Source organism: Haliotis rufescens, unplaced genomic scaffold, assembly GCF_023055435.1.
Source record: "Haliotis rufescens isolate VD_foot unplaced genomic scaffold, xgHalRufe1.0.p SCAF_139, whole genome shotgun sequence".
Lineage (NCBI taxonomy): Eukaryota > Metazoa > Mollusca > Gastropoda > Lepetellida > Haliotidae > Haliotis > Haliotis rufescens.
The window spans coordinates 40037-52217 of NW_025963823.1; the positions used below are offsets into that span (position 1 = coordinate 40037).

The following is a 12181-nucleotide window of genomic DNA, read 5'->3' on the forward strand; positions in this document are numbered from 1 at the left end:
AAAACTGATGGCTGCCAGTTTTTTACGAACTTATATACCTCGCGATCGCGGAAATGGTAGAAAAATTATATCATAATGATATTATTGCATAAACTGCTTTGTAACGCTTGTGGTGATGTCACAGTGGTTTTAGCTACACACCAAGCACACCGCAGAGCTCCAAGGAAGCCTATTAATATCCCGCAAGCGATGCATGTGGTGATTTGCTGTCGGCTAAATGTTTTCGTTTTACACATACATGTAGTTCAACCCCCTTTATCAATTACCATTAGACTGGCCTTCACCATACCCTCTTACCTTTTGTCGGGACAAGAACTATTTCAATTGTCTCTGTGGCATGTATTCGATAACAATAACAAACTTAATTTGAACAAAGGACACAAAGTAATTTCTCCTTAACAGACAACACCTAAAAGCTGGGCCATATCTATATTAGGACATGCGGAGATCGTGGCGGGAGATTAATGCAAAAGTTCAAACGCTTGAGAAAAAGTAAAATTGAAAAAAGTGCAGTTGATGTAGAAATTAAACATCTGGTTAATTAATCTGATTTGGAAAGGTGCGCCGCATCCCCATGCATGCACAGAACATGCTGTTACACCTCTATAAAAGAGAACGTGCAGAAGGTAACTTTACGTTTTCTGAGGTTTGCATTCATCAGAACCATCAAATATGCATTTTCTTAAAGTCGCAGTGCTCCTTGTAGCAGGTGAGCATACCTCGTTGGTGCCTTAATGTAAATCTACACTAGTCACGCTGTATAATCGCCTGGCTGAAAGTTCAGATCATTTGTGAGAAAAGTTACTTGACAGTCACTGTCAATCTATATAGGAAACCTAAATATGATATGCCATCTACTCCAACTGTCAACATTTTATTAACGCGATGTGACTGTGTTTACGTCTTAATAATTGCTTTTAACTAGCCTGAACAGTACACATTATCAGCGTCGCAAATAATGTATTGTGTTTTCTCTTTCTGACAGTTCTTGCTGCAGTGTTCGGAACCAGCATGGCCAAGGGTCATGGTGGTGGTCATGGTCATGGTCATGGAGGTGGTCATGGAGGTGGAAAGGGTCATGGCGGCAAAGGTCATGGTGGTGGCCATGGGGGCAAGGGACACGGAGGCCATGGTGGCGGACACGGGGGCAAAGGACATGGAGGCGGCCATGGAGGAAAGGGGCACCATGGATAAACATAGCAGCTGGTAGGTAGACGGTTAGATCTCACAATGGTTGTGTTGCAAACGTTCTTAACTGTGTTTTCCAAAGAACAATTAACGCCTGACGGGATGAACTCTTTCCTCGGGAATACTCGTTTCTGTAAACATAAAGTATATATCTCGGAGGCAATGTCCTCTGCAAATTTCAGTAGAAATGACATGCCTGATAACTTTGGCCTATTCTTCATTTCAGAAAGATGTGTCACGAGAAAGCCCTTGTTTTTTATTCCACTGCTGCTGGACAACGGGGAAACCACAACTCATGTAAAACATGATGATCTTGTATTTTGTTTGACCAGACCTCTGAATAAAAATACACTCCAAAGTGTTAAATCTGATTACACATTATCTTCTCTTTTATTGTGTACGGGGATCACTGGGCTAAAGTGAGAATGCTCTGGCCGCCAATACATTTACCTCTTACCAAATTGGTATGAGGAATGATTCATATGCACACTGGTTTATCATGGACTCTCTCTCTCTCTCTCTCTCTCTCTCTCTCTCTCTCTCTCTCTCTCTCTCTCTCTCTCTCACAAACACTAACAGACAAACAAGCCTACTGACACATTTGCTATCTTGATAGCGCCTCCCGCGTCCATATGATAAATTCAATGCATATCGACAATGGTGTGCATATTAGGTTAATACCATCAAATGACGACGAATCCTTGCTAAGTATGTGGGTTGATACAAGATATATATGACTCAGTGGCACATTTGAGAGACCCGACGCACGTACCAGTTGAAAGTAGTTGGGACATGCCATAGAGCAGGCGTTGTGCAGAATTGGACTGATTACTACCTCTATCCTAAGTTGCTTTATAGCTGCAGTTAAACACTACGGCATTTTGGATGACATGAGCCATGGTGTTTCGGGGAGTGGATTTTATAGCATGCACGAAACAAGGATGTGTCGTCTTATCATATCTCAGACCATACTCTCTTGCTGTCAGACTTAAACCTACGTCTGTCACTTGGGCTGTTATGTACATGCACTAAGTATTATTTTATTTGCACAATTGCTTTAGTTCTGTAGTCATTCTAGCATCCATATCGAAGAGAATGAATAATACAAACAGTAGCATAATTGTCAGATCGATGTTTTAATTCTTTGAGGCAATGATGATACACGAATCACAATCAATACAATAGGTTATCGACTACACAGTGGATTCCCAGCATCCAGATTCTCATGTGACTGTGTACTTAGGATATCAATCCCCAACGTCTCGGCAGCTTCATCCGTGGTGACCGTGTCCTCCGTGGCCATGACCTCCGTGACCATGACCTCCGTGACCATGACCATGTCCTCCATGACCGTGACCACCATGTCCATGTCCATGACCTCCATGTCCGTGACCACCATGTCCATGACCACCATGTCCGTGGCCACCATGACCGTGAGCACTAGCCAAACCCAAAACGGCTGCCAGAGCTGGAAAATAAACAAAGACACGCCCATGTATAAAGCATTACACTTTATATAGTAGATGTTGAGGAGGATGTTGCTTGAAACTTGAAGCAACACACTTTCCTGTGAAATTAACACTTTTACGCTGTTGGAATATAGGATTTGGAGTTACAATACTGTCATATCACACACAAACAACTCCATTTTAAAGATTGCATGGGACATGTTACTTTCCAGCGTTTTATTTCGGACAGCTAATACCATTTAAACTGATATAGCATGACAACAGAATGATAATACTCACCAAGGCCAAGAAGTGCGGCGAAGTTAGAGAACTGCATATTGTATCGTAATGTCCTTCTTTGGTAAGCGAAAGGAAAAAACTGATGGCTGCCAGTTTTTTACGAACTTATATACCTCGCGATCGCGGAAATGGTAGAAAAATTATATCATAATGATATTATTGCATAAACTGCTTTGTAACGCTTGTGGTGATGTCACAGTGGTTTTAGCTACACACCAAGCACACCGCAGAGCTCCAAGGAAGCCTATTAATATCCCGCAAGCGATGCATGTGGTGATTTGCTGTCGGCTAAATGTTTTCGTTTTACACATACATGTAGTTCAACCCCCTTTATCAATTACCATTAGACTGGCCTTCACCATACCCTCTTACCTTTTGTCGGGACAAGAACTATTTCAATTGTCTCTGTGGCATGTATTCGATAACAATAACAAACTTAATTTGAACAAAGGACACAAAGTAATTTCTCCTTAACAGACAACACCTAAAAGCTGGGCCATATCTATATTAGGACATGCGGAGATCGTGGCGGGAGATTAATGCAAAAGTTCAAACGCTTGAGAAAAAGTAAAATTGAAAAAAGTGCAGTTGATGTAGAAATTAAACATCTGGTTAATTAATCTGATTTGGAAAGGTGCGCCGCATCCCCATGCATGCACAGAACATGCTGTTACACCTCTATAAAAGAGAACGTGCAGAAGGTAACTTTACGTTTTCTGAGGTTTGCATTCATCAGAACCATCAAATATGCATTTTCTTAAAGTCGCAGTGCTCCTTGTAGCAGGTGAGCATACCTCGTTGGTGCCTTAATGTAAATCTACACTAGTCACGCTGTATAATCGCCTGGCTGAAAGTTCAGATCATTTGTGAGAAAAGTTACTTGACAGTCACTGTCAATCTATATAGGAAACCTAAATATGATATGCCATCTACTCCAACTGTCAACATTTTATTAACGCGATGTGACTGTGTTTACGTCTTAATAATTGCTTTTAACTAGCCTGAACAGTACACATTATCAGCGTCGCAAATAATGTATTGTGTTTTCTCTTTCTGACAGTTCTTGCTGCAGTGTTCGGAACCAGCATGGCCAAGGGTCATGGTGGTGGTCATGGTCATGGTCATGGAGATGGTCATGGAGGTGGAAAGGGTCATGGCGGCAAAGGTCATGGTGGTGGCCATGGGGGCAAGGGACACGGAGGCCATGGTGGCGGACACGGGGGCAAAGGACATGGAGGCGGCCATGGAGGAAAGGGGCACCATGGATAAACATAGCAGCTGGTAGGTAGACGGTTAGATCTCACAATGGTTGTGTTGCAAACGTTCTTAACTGTGTTTTCCAAAGAACAATTAACGCCTGACGGGATGAACTCTTTCCTCGGGAATACTCGTTTCTGTAAACATAAAGTATATATCTCGGAGGCAATGTCCTCTGCAAATTTCAGTAGAAATGACATGCCTGATAACTTTGGCCTATTCTTCATTTCAGAAAGATGTGTCACGAGAAAGCCCTTGTTTTTTATTCCACTGCTGCTGGACAACGGGGAAACAACAACTCATGTAAAACATGATGATCTTGTATTTTGTTTGACCAGACCTCTGAATAAAAATACACTCCAAAGTGTTAAATCTGATTACACATTATCTTCTCTTTTATTGTGTACGGGGATCACTGGGCTAAAGTGAGAATGCTCTGGCCGCCAATACATTTACCTCTTACCAAATTGGTATGAGGAATGATTCATATGCACACTGGTTTATCATGGACTCTCTCTCTCTCTCTCTCTCTCTCTCTCTCTCTCTCTCTCTCTCTCTCTCTCTCTCTGTCTCTCTCTCTCTCTCTCTCTCTCACAAACACTAACAGACAAACAAGCCTACTGACACATTTGCTATCTTGATAGCGCCTCCCGCGTCCATATGATAAATTCAATGCATATCGACAATGGTGTGCATATTAGGTTAATACCATCAAATGACGACGAATCCTTGCTAAGTATGTGGGTTGATACAAGATATATATGACTCAGTGGCACATTTGAGAGACCCGACGCACGTACCAGTTGAAAGTAGTTGGGACATGCCATAGAGCAGGCGTTGTGCAGAATTGGACTGATTACTACCTCTATCCTAAGTTGCTTTATAGCTGCAGTTAAACACTACGGCATTTTGGATGACATGAGCCATGGTGTTTCGGGGAGTGGATTTTATAGCATGCACGAAACAAGGATGTGTCGTCTTATCATATCTCAGACCATACTCTCTTGCTGTCGGCTTAAACCGACGTCTGTCACTTGGGCTGTTATGTACATGCACTAAGTATTATTTTATTTGCACAATTGCTTTAGTTCTGTAGTCATTCTAGCATCCATATCGAAGAGAATGAATAATACAAACAGTAGCATAATTGTCAGATCGATGTTTTAATTCTTTGAGGCAATGATGATACACAAATCACAATCAATACAATAGGTTATCGACTACACAGTGGATTCCCAGCATCCAGATTCTCATGTGACTGTGTACTTAGGATATCAATCCCCAACGTCTCGGCAGCTTCATCCGTGGTGACCGTGTCCTCCGTGGCCATGACCTCCGTGACCATGACCTCCGTGACCATGACCATGTCCTCCATGACCGTGACCACCATGTCCATGTCCATGACCTCCATGTCCGTGACCACCATGTCCATGACCACCATGTCCGTGGCCACCATGACCGTGAGCACTAGCCAAACCCAAAACGGCTGCCAGAGCTGGAAAATAAACAAAGACACACCCATGTATAAAGCATTACACTTTATATAGTAGATGTTGAGGAGGATGTTGCTTGAAACTTGAAGCAACACACTTTCCTGTGAAATTAACACTTTTACGCTGTTGGAATATAGGATTTGGAGTTACAATACTGTCATATCACACACAAACAACTCCATTTTAAAGATTGCATGGGACATGTTACTTTCCAGCGTTTTATTTCGGACAGCTAATACCATTTAAACTGATATAGCATGACAACAGAATGATAATACTCACCAAGGCCAAGAAGTGCGGCGAAGTTAGAGAACTGCATATTGTATCGTAATGTCCTTCTTTGGTAAGCGAAAGGAAAAAACTGATGGCTGCCAGTTTTTTACGAACTTATATACCTCGCGATCGCGGTAATGGTAGAAAAATTATATCATAATGATATTATTGCATAAACTGCTTTGTAACGCTTGTGGTGATGTCACAGTGGTTTTAGCTACACACCAAGCACACCGCAGAGCTCCAAGGAAGCCTATTAATATCCCGCAAGCGATGCATGTGGTGATTTGCTGTCGGCTAAATGTTTTCGTTTTACACATACATGTAGTTCAACCCCCTTTATCAATTACCATTAGACTGGCCTTCACCATACCCTCTTACCTTTTGTCGGGACAAGAACTATTTCAATTGTCTCTGTGGCATGTATTCGATAACAATAACAAACTTAATTTGAACAAAGGACACAAAGTAATTTCTCCTTAACAGACAACACCTAAAAGCTGGGCCATATCTATATTAGGACATGCGGAGATCGTGGCGGGAGATTAATGCAAAAGTTCAAACGCTTGAGAAAAAGTAAAATTGAAAAAAGTGCAGTTGATGTAGAAATTAAACATCTGGTTAATTAATCTGATTTGGAAAGGTGCGCCGCATCCCCATGCATGCACAGAACATGCTGTTACACCTCTATAAAAGAGAACGTGCAGAAGGTAACTTTACGTTTTCTGAGGTTTGCATTCATCAGAACCATCAAATATGCATTTTCTTAAAGTCGCAGTGCTCCTTGTAGCAGGTGAGCATACCTCGTTGGTGCCTTAATGTAAATCTACACTAGTCACGCTGTATAATCGCCTGGCTGAAAGTTCAGATCATTTGTGAGAAAAGTTACTTGACAGTCACTGTCAATCTATATAGGAAACCTAAATATGATATGCCATCTACTCCAACTGTCAACATTTTATTAACGCGATGTGACTGTGTTTACGTCTTAATAATTGCTTTTAACTAGCCTGAACAGTACACATTATCAGCGTCGAAAATAATGTATTGTTGTTTTCTCTTTCTGACAGTTCTTGCTGCAGTGTTCGGAACCAGCATGGCCAAGGGTCATGGTGGTGGTCATGGTCATGGTCATGGAGGTGGAAAGGGTCATGGCGGCAAAGGTCATGGTGGTGGCCATGGGGGCAAGGGACACGGAGGCCATGGTGGCGGACACGGGGGCAAAGGACATGGAGGCGGCCATGGAGGAAAGGGGCACCATGGATAAACATAGCAGCTGGTAGGTAGACGGTTAGATCTCACAATGGTTGTGTTGCAAACGTTCTTAACTGTGTTTTCCAAAGAACAATTAACGCCTGACGGGATGAACTCTTTCCTCGGGAATACTCGTTTCTGTAAACATAAAGTATATATCTCGGAGGCAATGTCCTCTGCAAATTTCAGTAGAAATGACATGCCTGATAACTTTGGCCTATTCTTCATTTCAGAAAGATGTGTCACGAGAAAGCCCTTGTTTTTTATTCCACTGCTGCTGGACAACGGGGAAACAACAACTCATGTAAAACATGATGATCTTGTATTTTGTTTGACCAGACCTCTGAATAAAAATACACTCCAAAGTGTTAAATCTGATTACACATTATCTTCTCTTTTATTGTGTACGGGGATCACTGGGCTAAAGTGAGAATGCTCTGGCCGCCAATACATTTACCTCTTACCAAATTGGTATGAGGAATGATTCATATGCACACTGGTTTATCATGGACTCTTTCTCTCTCTCTCTCTCTCTCTCTCTCTCTCTGTCTCTCTCTCTCTCTCTCTCTCTCTCTCACAAACACTAACAGACAAACAAGCCTACTGACACATTTGCTATCTTGATAGCGCCTCCCGCGTCCATATGATAAATTCAATGCATATCGACAATGGTGTGCATATTAGGTTAATACCATCAAATGACGACGAATCCTTGCTAAGTATGTGGGTTGATACAAGATATATATGACTCAGTGGCACATTTGAGAGACCCGACGCACGTACCAGTTGAAAGTAGTTGGGACATGCCATAGAGCAGGCGTTGTGCAGAATTGGACTGATTACTACCTCTATCCTAAGTTGCTTTATAGCTGCAGTTAAACACTACGGCATTTTGGATGACATGCGCCATGGTGTTTCGGGGAGTGGATTTTATAGCATGCACGAAACAAGGATGTGTCGTCTTATCATATCTCAGACCATACTCTCTTGCTGTCGGCTTAAACCGACGTCTGTCACTTGGGCTGTTATGTACATGCACTAAGTATTATTTTATTTGCACAATTGCTTTAGTTCTGTAGTCATTCTAGCATCCATATCGAAGAGAATGAATAATACAAACAGTAGCATAATTGTCAGATCGATGTTTTAATTCTTTGAGGCAATGATGATACACGAATCACAATCAATACAATAGGTTATCGACTACACAGTGGATTCCCAGCATCCAGATTCTCATGTGACTGTGTACTTAGGATATCAATCCCCAACGTCTCGGCAGCTTCATCCGTGGTGACCGTGTCCTCCGTGGCCATGACCTCCGTGACCATGACCTCCGTGACCATGACCATGTCCTCCATGACCGTGACCACCATGTCCATGTCCATGACCTCCATGTCCGTGACCACCATGTCCATGACCACCATGTCCGTGGCCACCATGACCGTGAGCACTAGCCAAACCCAAAACGGCTGCCAGAGCTGGAAAATAAACAAAGACACGCCCATGTATAAAGCATTACACTTTATATAGTAGATGTTGAGGAGGATGTTGCTTGAAACTTGAAGCAACACACTTTCCTGTGAAATTAACACTTTTACGCTGTTGGAATATAGGATTTGGAGTTACAATACTGTCATATCACACACAAACAACTCCATTTTAAAGATTGCATGGGACATGTTACTTTCCAGCGTTTTATTTCGGACAGCTAATACCATTTAAACTGATATAGCATGACAACAGAATGATAATACTCACCAAGGCCAAGAAGTGCGGCGAAGTTAGAGAACTGCATATTGTATCGTAATGTCCTTCTTTGGTAAGCGAAAGGAAAAAACTGATGGCTGCCAGTTTTTTACGAACTTATATACCTCGCGATCGCGGTAATGGTAGAAAAATTATATCATAATGATATTATTGCATAAACTGCTTTGTAACGCTTGTGGTGATGTCACAGTGGTTTTAGCTACACACCAAGCACACCGCAGAGCTCCAAGGAAGCCTATTAATATCCCGCAAGCGATGCATGTGGTGATTTGCTGTCGGCTAAATGTTTTCGTTTTACACATACATGTAGTTCAACCCCCTTTATCAATTACCATTAGACTGGCCTTCACCATACCCTCTTACCTTTTGTCGGGACAAGAACTATTTCAATTGTCTCTGTGGCATGTATTCGATAACAATAACAAACTTAATTTGAACAAAGGACACAAAGTAATTTCTCCTTAACAGACAACACCTAAAAGCTGGGCCATATCTATATTAGGACATGCGGAGATCGTGGCGGGAGATTAATGCAAAAGTTCAAACGCTTGAGAAAAAGTAAAATTGAAAAAAGTGCAGTTGATGTAGAAATTAAACATCTGGTTAATTAATCTGATTTGGAAAGGTGCGCCGCATCCCCATGCATGCACAGAACATGCTGTTACACCTCTATAAAAGAGAACGTGCAGAAGGTAACTTTACGTTTTCTGAGGTTTGCATTCATCAGAACCATCAAATATGCATTTTCTTAAAGTCGCAGTGCTCCTTGTAGCAGGTGAGCATACCTCGTTGGTGCCTTAATGTAAATCTACACTAGTCACGCTGTATAATCGCCTGGCTGAAAGTTCAGATCATTTGTGAGAAAAGTTACTTGACAGTCACTGTCAATCTATATAGGAAACCTAAATATGATATGCCATCTACTCCAACTGTCAACATTTTATTAACGCGATGTGACTGTGTTTACGTCTTAATAATTGCTTTTAACTAGCCTGAACAGTACACATTATCAGCGTCGCAAATAATGTATTGTGTTTTCTCTTTCTGACAGTTCTTGCTGCAGTGTTCGGAACCAGCATGGCCAAGGGTCATGGTGGTGGTCATGGTCATGGTCATGGAGGTGGTCATGGAGGTGGAAAGGGTCATGGCGGCAAAGGTCATGGTGGTGGCCATGGGGGCAAGGGACACGGAGGCCATGGTGGCGGACACGGGGGCAAAGGACATGGAGGCGGCCATGGAGGAAAGGGGCACCATGGATAAACATAGCAGCTGGTAGGTAGACGGTTAGATCTCACAATGGTTGTGTTGCAAACGTTCTTAACTGTGTTTTCCAAAGAACAATTAACGCCTGACGGGATGAACTCTTTCCTCGGGAATACTCGTTTCTGTAAACATAAAGTATATATCTCGGAGGCAATGTCCTCTGCAAATTTCAGTAGAAATGACATGCCTGATAACTTTGGCCTATTCTTCATTTCAGAAAGATGTGTCACGAGAAAGCCCTTGTTTTTTATTCCACTGCTGCTGGACAACGGGGAAACAACAACTCATGTAAAACATGATGATCTTGTATTTTGTTTGACCAGACCTCTGAATAAAAATACACTCCAAAGTGTTAAATCTGATTACACATTATCTTCTCTTTTATTGTGTACGGGGATCACTGGGCTAAAGTGAGAATGCTCTGGCCGCCAATACATTTACCTCTTACCAAATTGGTATGAGGAATGAATCATATGCACACTGGTTTATCATGGACTCTCTCTCTCTCTCTCTCTCTCTCTCTCTCTCTCTCTCTCTCTCTCTCTCTCTCTCTCTCTCTCTCTCACACAAACACTAACAGACAAACAAGCCTACTGACACATTTGCTATCTTGATAGCGCCTCCCGCGTCCATATGATAAATTCAATGCATATCGACAATGGTGTGCATATTAGGTTAATACCATCAAATGACGACGAATCCTTGCTAAGTATGTGGGTTGATACAAGATATATATGACTCAGTGGCACATTTGAGAGACCCGACGCACGTACCAGTTGAAAGTAGTTGGGACATGCCATAGAGCAGGCGTTGTGCAGAATTGGACTGATTACTACCTCTATCCTAAGTTGCTTTATAGCTGCAGTTAAACACTACGGCATTTTGGATGACATGAGCCATGGTGTTTCGGGGAGTGGATTTTATAGCATGCACGAAACAAGGATGTGTCGTCTTATCATATCTCAGACCATACTCTCTTGCTGTCAGACTTAAACCTACGTCTGTCACTTGGGCTGTTATGTACATGCACTAAGTATTATTTTATTTGCACAATTGCTTTAGTTCTGTAGTCATTCTAGCATCCATATCGAAGAGAATGAATAATACAAACAGTAGCATAATTGTCAGATCGATGTTTTAATTCTTTGAGGCAATGATGATACACGAATCACAATCAATACAATAGGTTATCGACTACACAGTGGATTCCCAGCATCCAGATTCTCATGTGACTGTGTACTTAGGATATCAATCCCCAACGTCTCGGCAGCTTCATCCGTGGTGACCGTGTCCTCCGTGGCCATGACCTCCGTGACCATGACCTCCGTGACCATGACCATGTCCTCCATGACCGTGACCACCATGTCCATGTCCATGACCTCCATGTCCGTGACCACCATGTCCATGACCACCATGTCCGTGGCCACCATGACCGTGAGCACTAGCCAAACCCAAAACGGCTGCCAGAGCTGGAAAATAAACAAAGACACACCCATGTATAAAGCATTACACTTTATATAGTAGATGTTGAGGAGGATGTTGCTTGAAACTTGAAGCAACACACTTTCCTGTGAAATTAACACTTTTACGCTGTTGGAATATAGGATTTGGAGTTACAATACTGTCATATCACACACAAACAACTCCATTTTAAAGATTGCATGGGACATGTTACTTTCCAGCGTTTTATTTCGGACAGCTAATACCATTTAAACTGATATAGCATGACAACAGAATGATAATACTCACCAAGGCCAAGAAGTGCGGCGAAGTTAGAGAACTGCATATTGTATCGTAATGTCCTTCTTTGGTAAGCGAAAGGAAAAAACTGATGGCTGCCAGTTTTTTACGAACTTATATACCTCGCGATCGCGGAAATGGTAGAAAAATTATATCATAATGATATTATTGCATAAACTACTTTGTAACGCTTGTGGT

At 42.1% G+C, this 12181-nt stretch overlaps 4 long non-coding RNA genes across 4 annotated transcripts; all 4 read left to right on the forward strand.

Moving 5' to 3' along the window:
• The first annotated feature begins 613 nt into the window (after nt 1–613).
• Nucleotides 614–1564, forward strand: LOC125379105. The gene is made up of 3 exons (XR_007220574.1): nt 614–709; nt 986–1206; nt 1415–1564. It is a non-coding gene; the product is annotated as an uncharacterized LOC125379105 (long non-coding RNA).
• Nucleotides 1565–3624: 2060 nt separating this feature from the next.
• LOC125379109 lies at nt 3625–4570 on the forward strand. Its single transcript, XR_007220578.1, has 3 exons — nt 3625–3720; nt 3997–4217; nt 4426–4570. It is a non-coding gene; the product is annotated as an uncharacterized LOC125379109 (long non-coding RNA).
• Nucleotides 4571–6656: 2086 nt separating this feature from the next.
• LOC125379108 lies at nt 6657–7591 on the forward strand. The gene is made up of 3 exons (XR_007220577.1): nt 6657–6752; nt 7030–7238; nt 7447–7591. It is a non-coding gene; the product is annotated as an uncharacterized LOC125379108 (long non-coding RNA).
• Nucleotides 7592–9659: 2068 nt separating this feature from the next.
• Nucleotides 9660–10605, forward strand: LOC124149568. The gene is made up of 3 exons (XR_006863125.2): nt 9660–9755; nt 10032–10252; nt 10461–10605. It is a non-coding gene; the product is annotated as an uncharacterized LOC124149568 (long non-coding RNA).
• Nucleotides 10606–12181: the final 1576 nt, after the last annotated feature.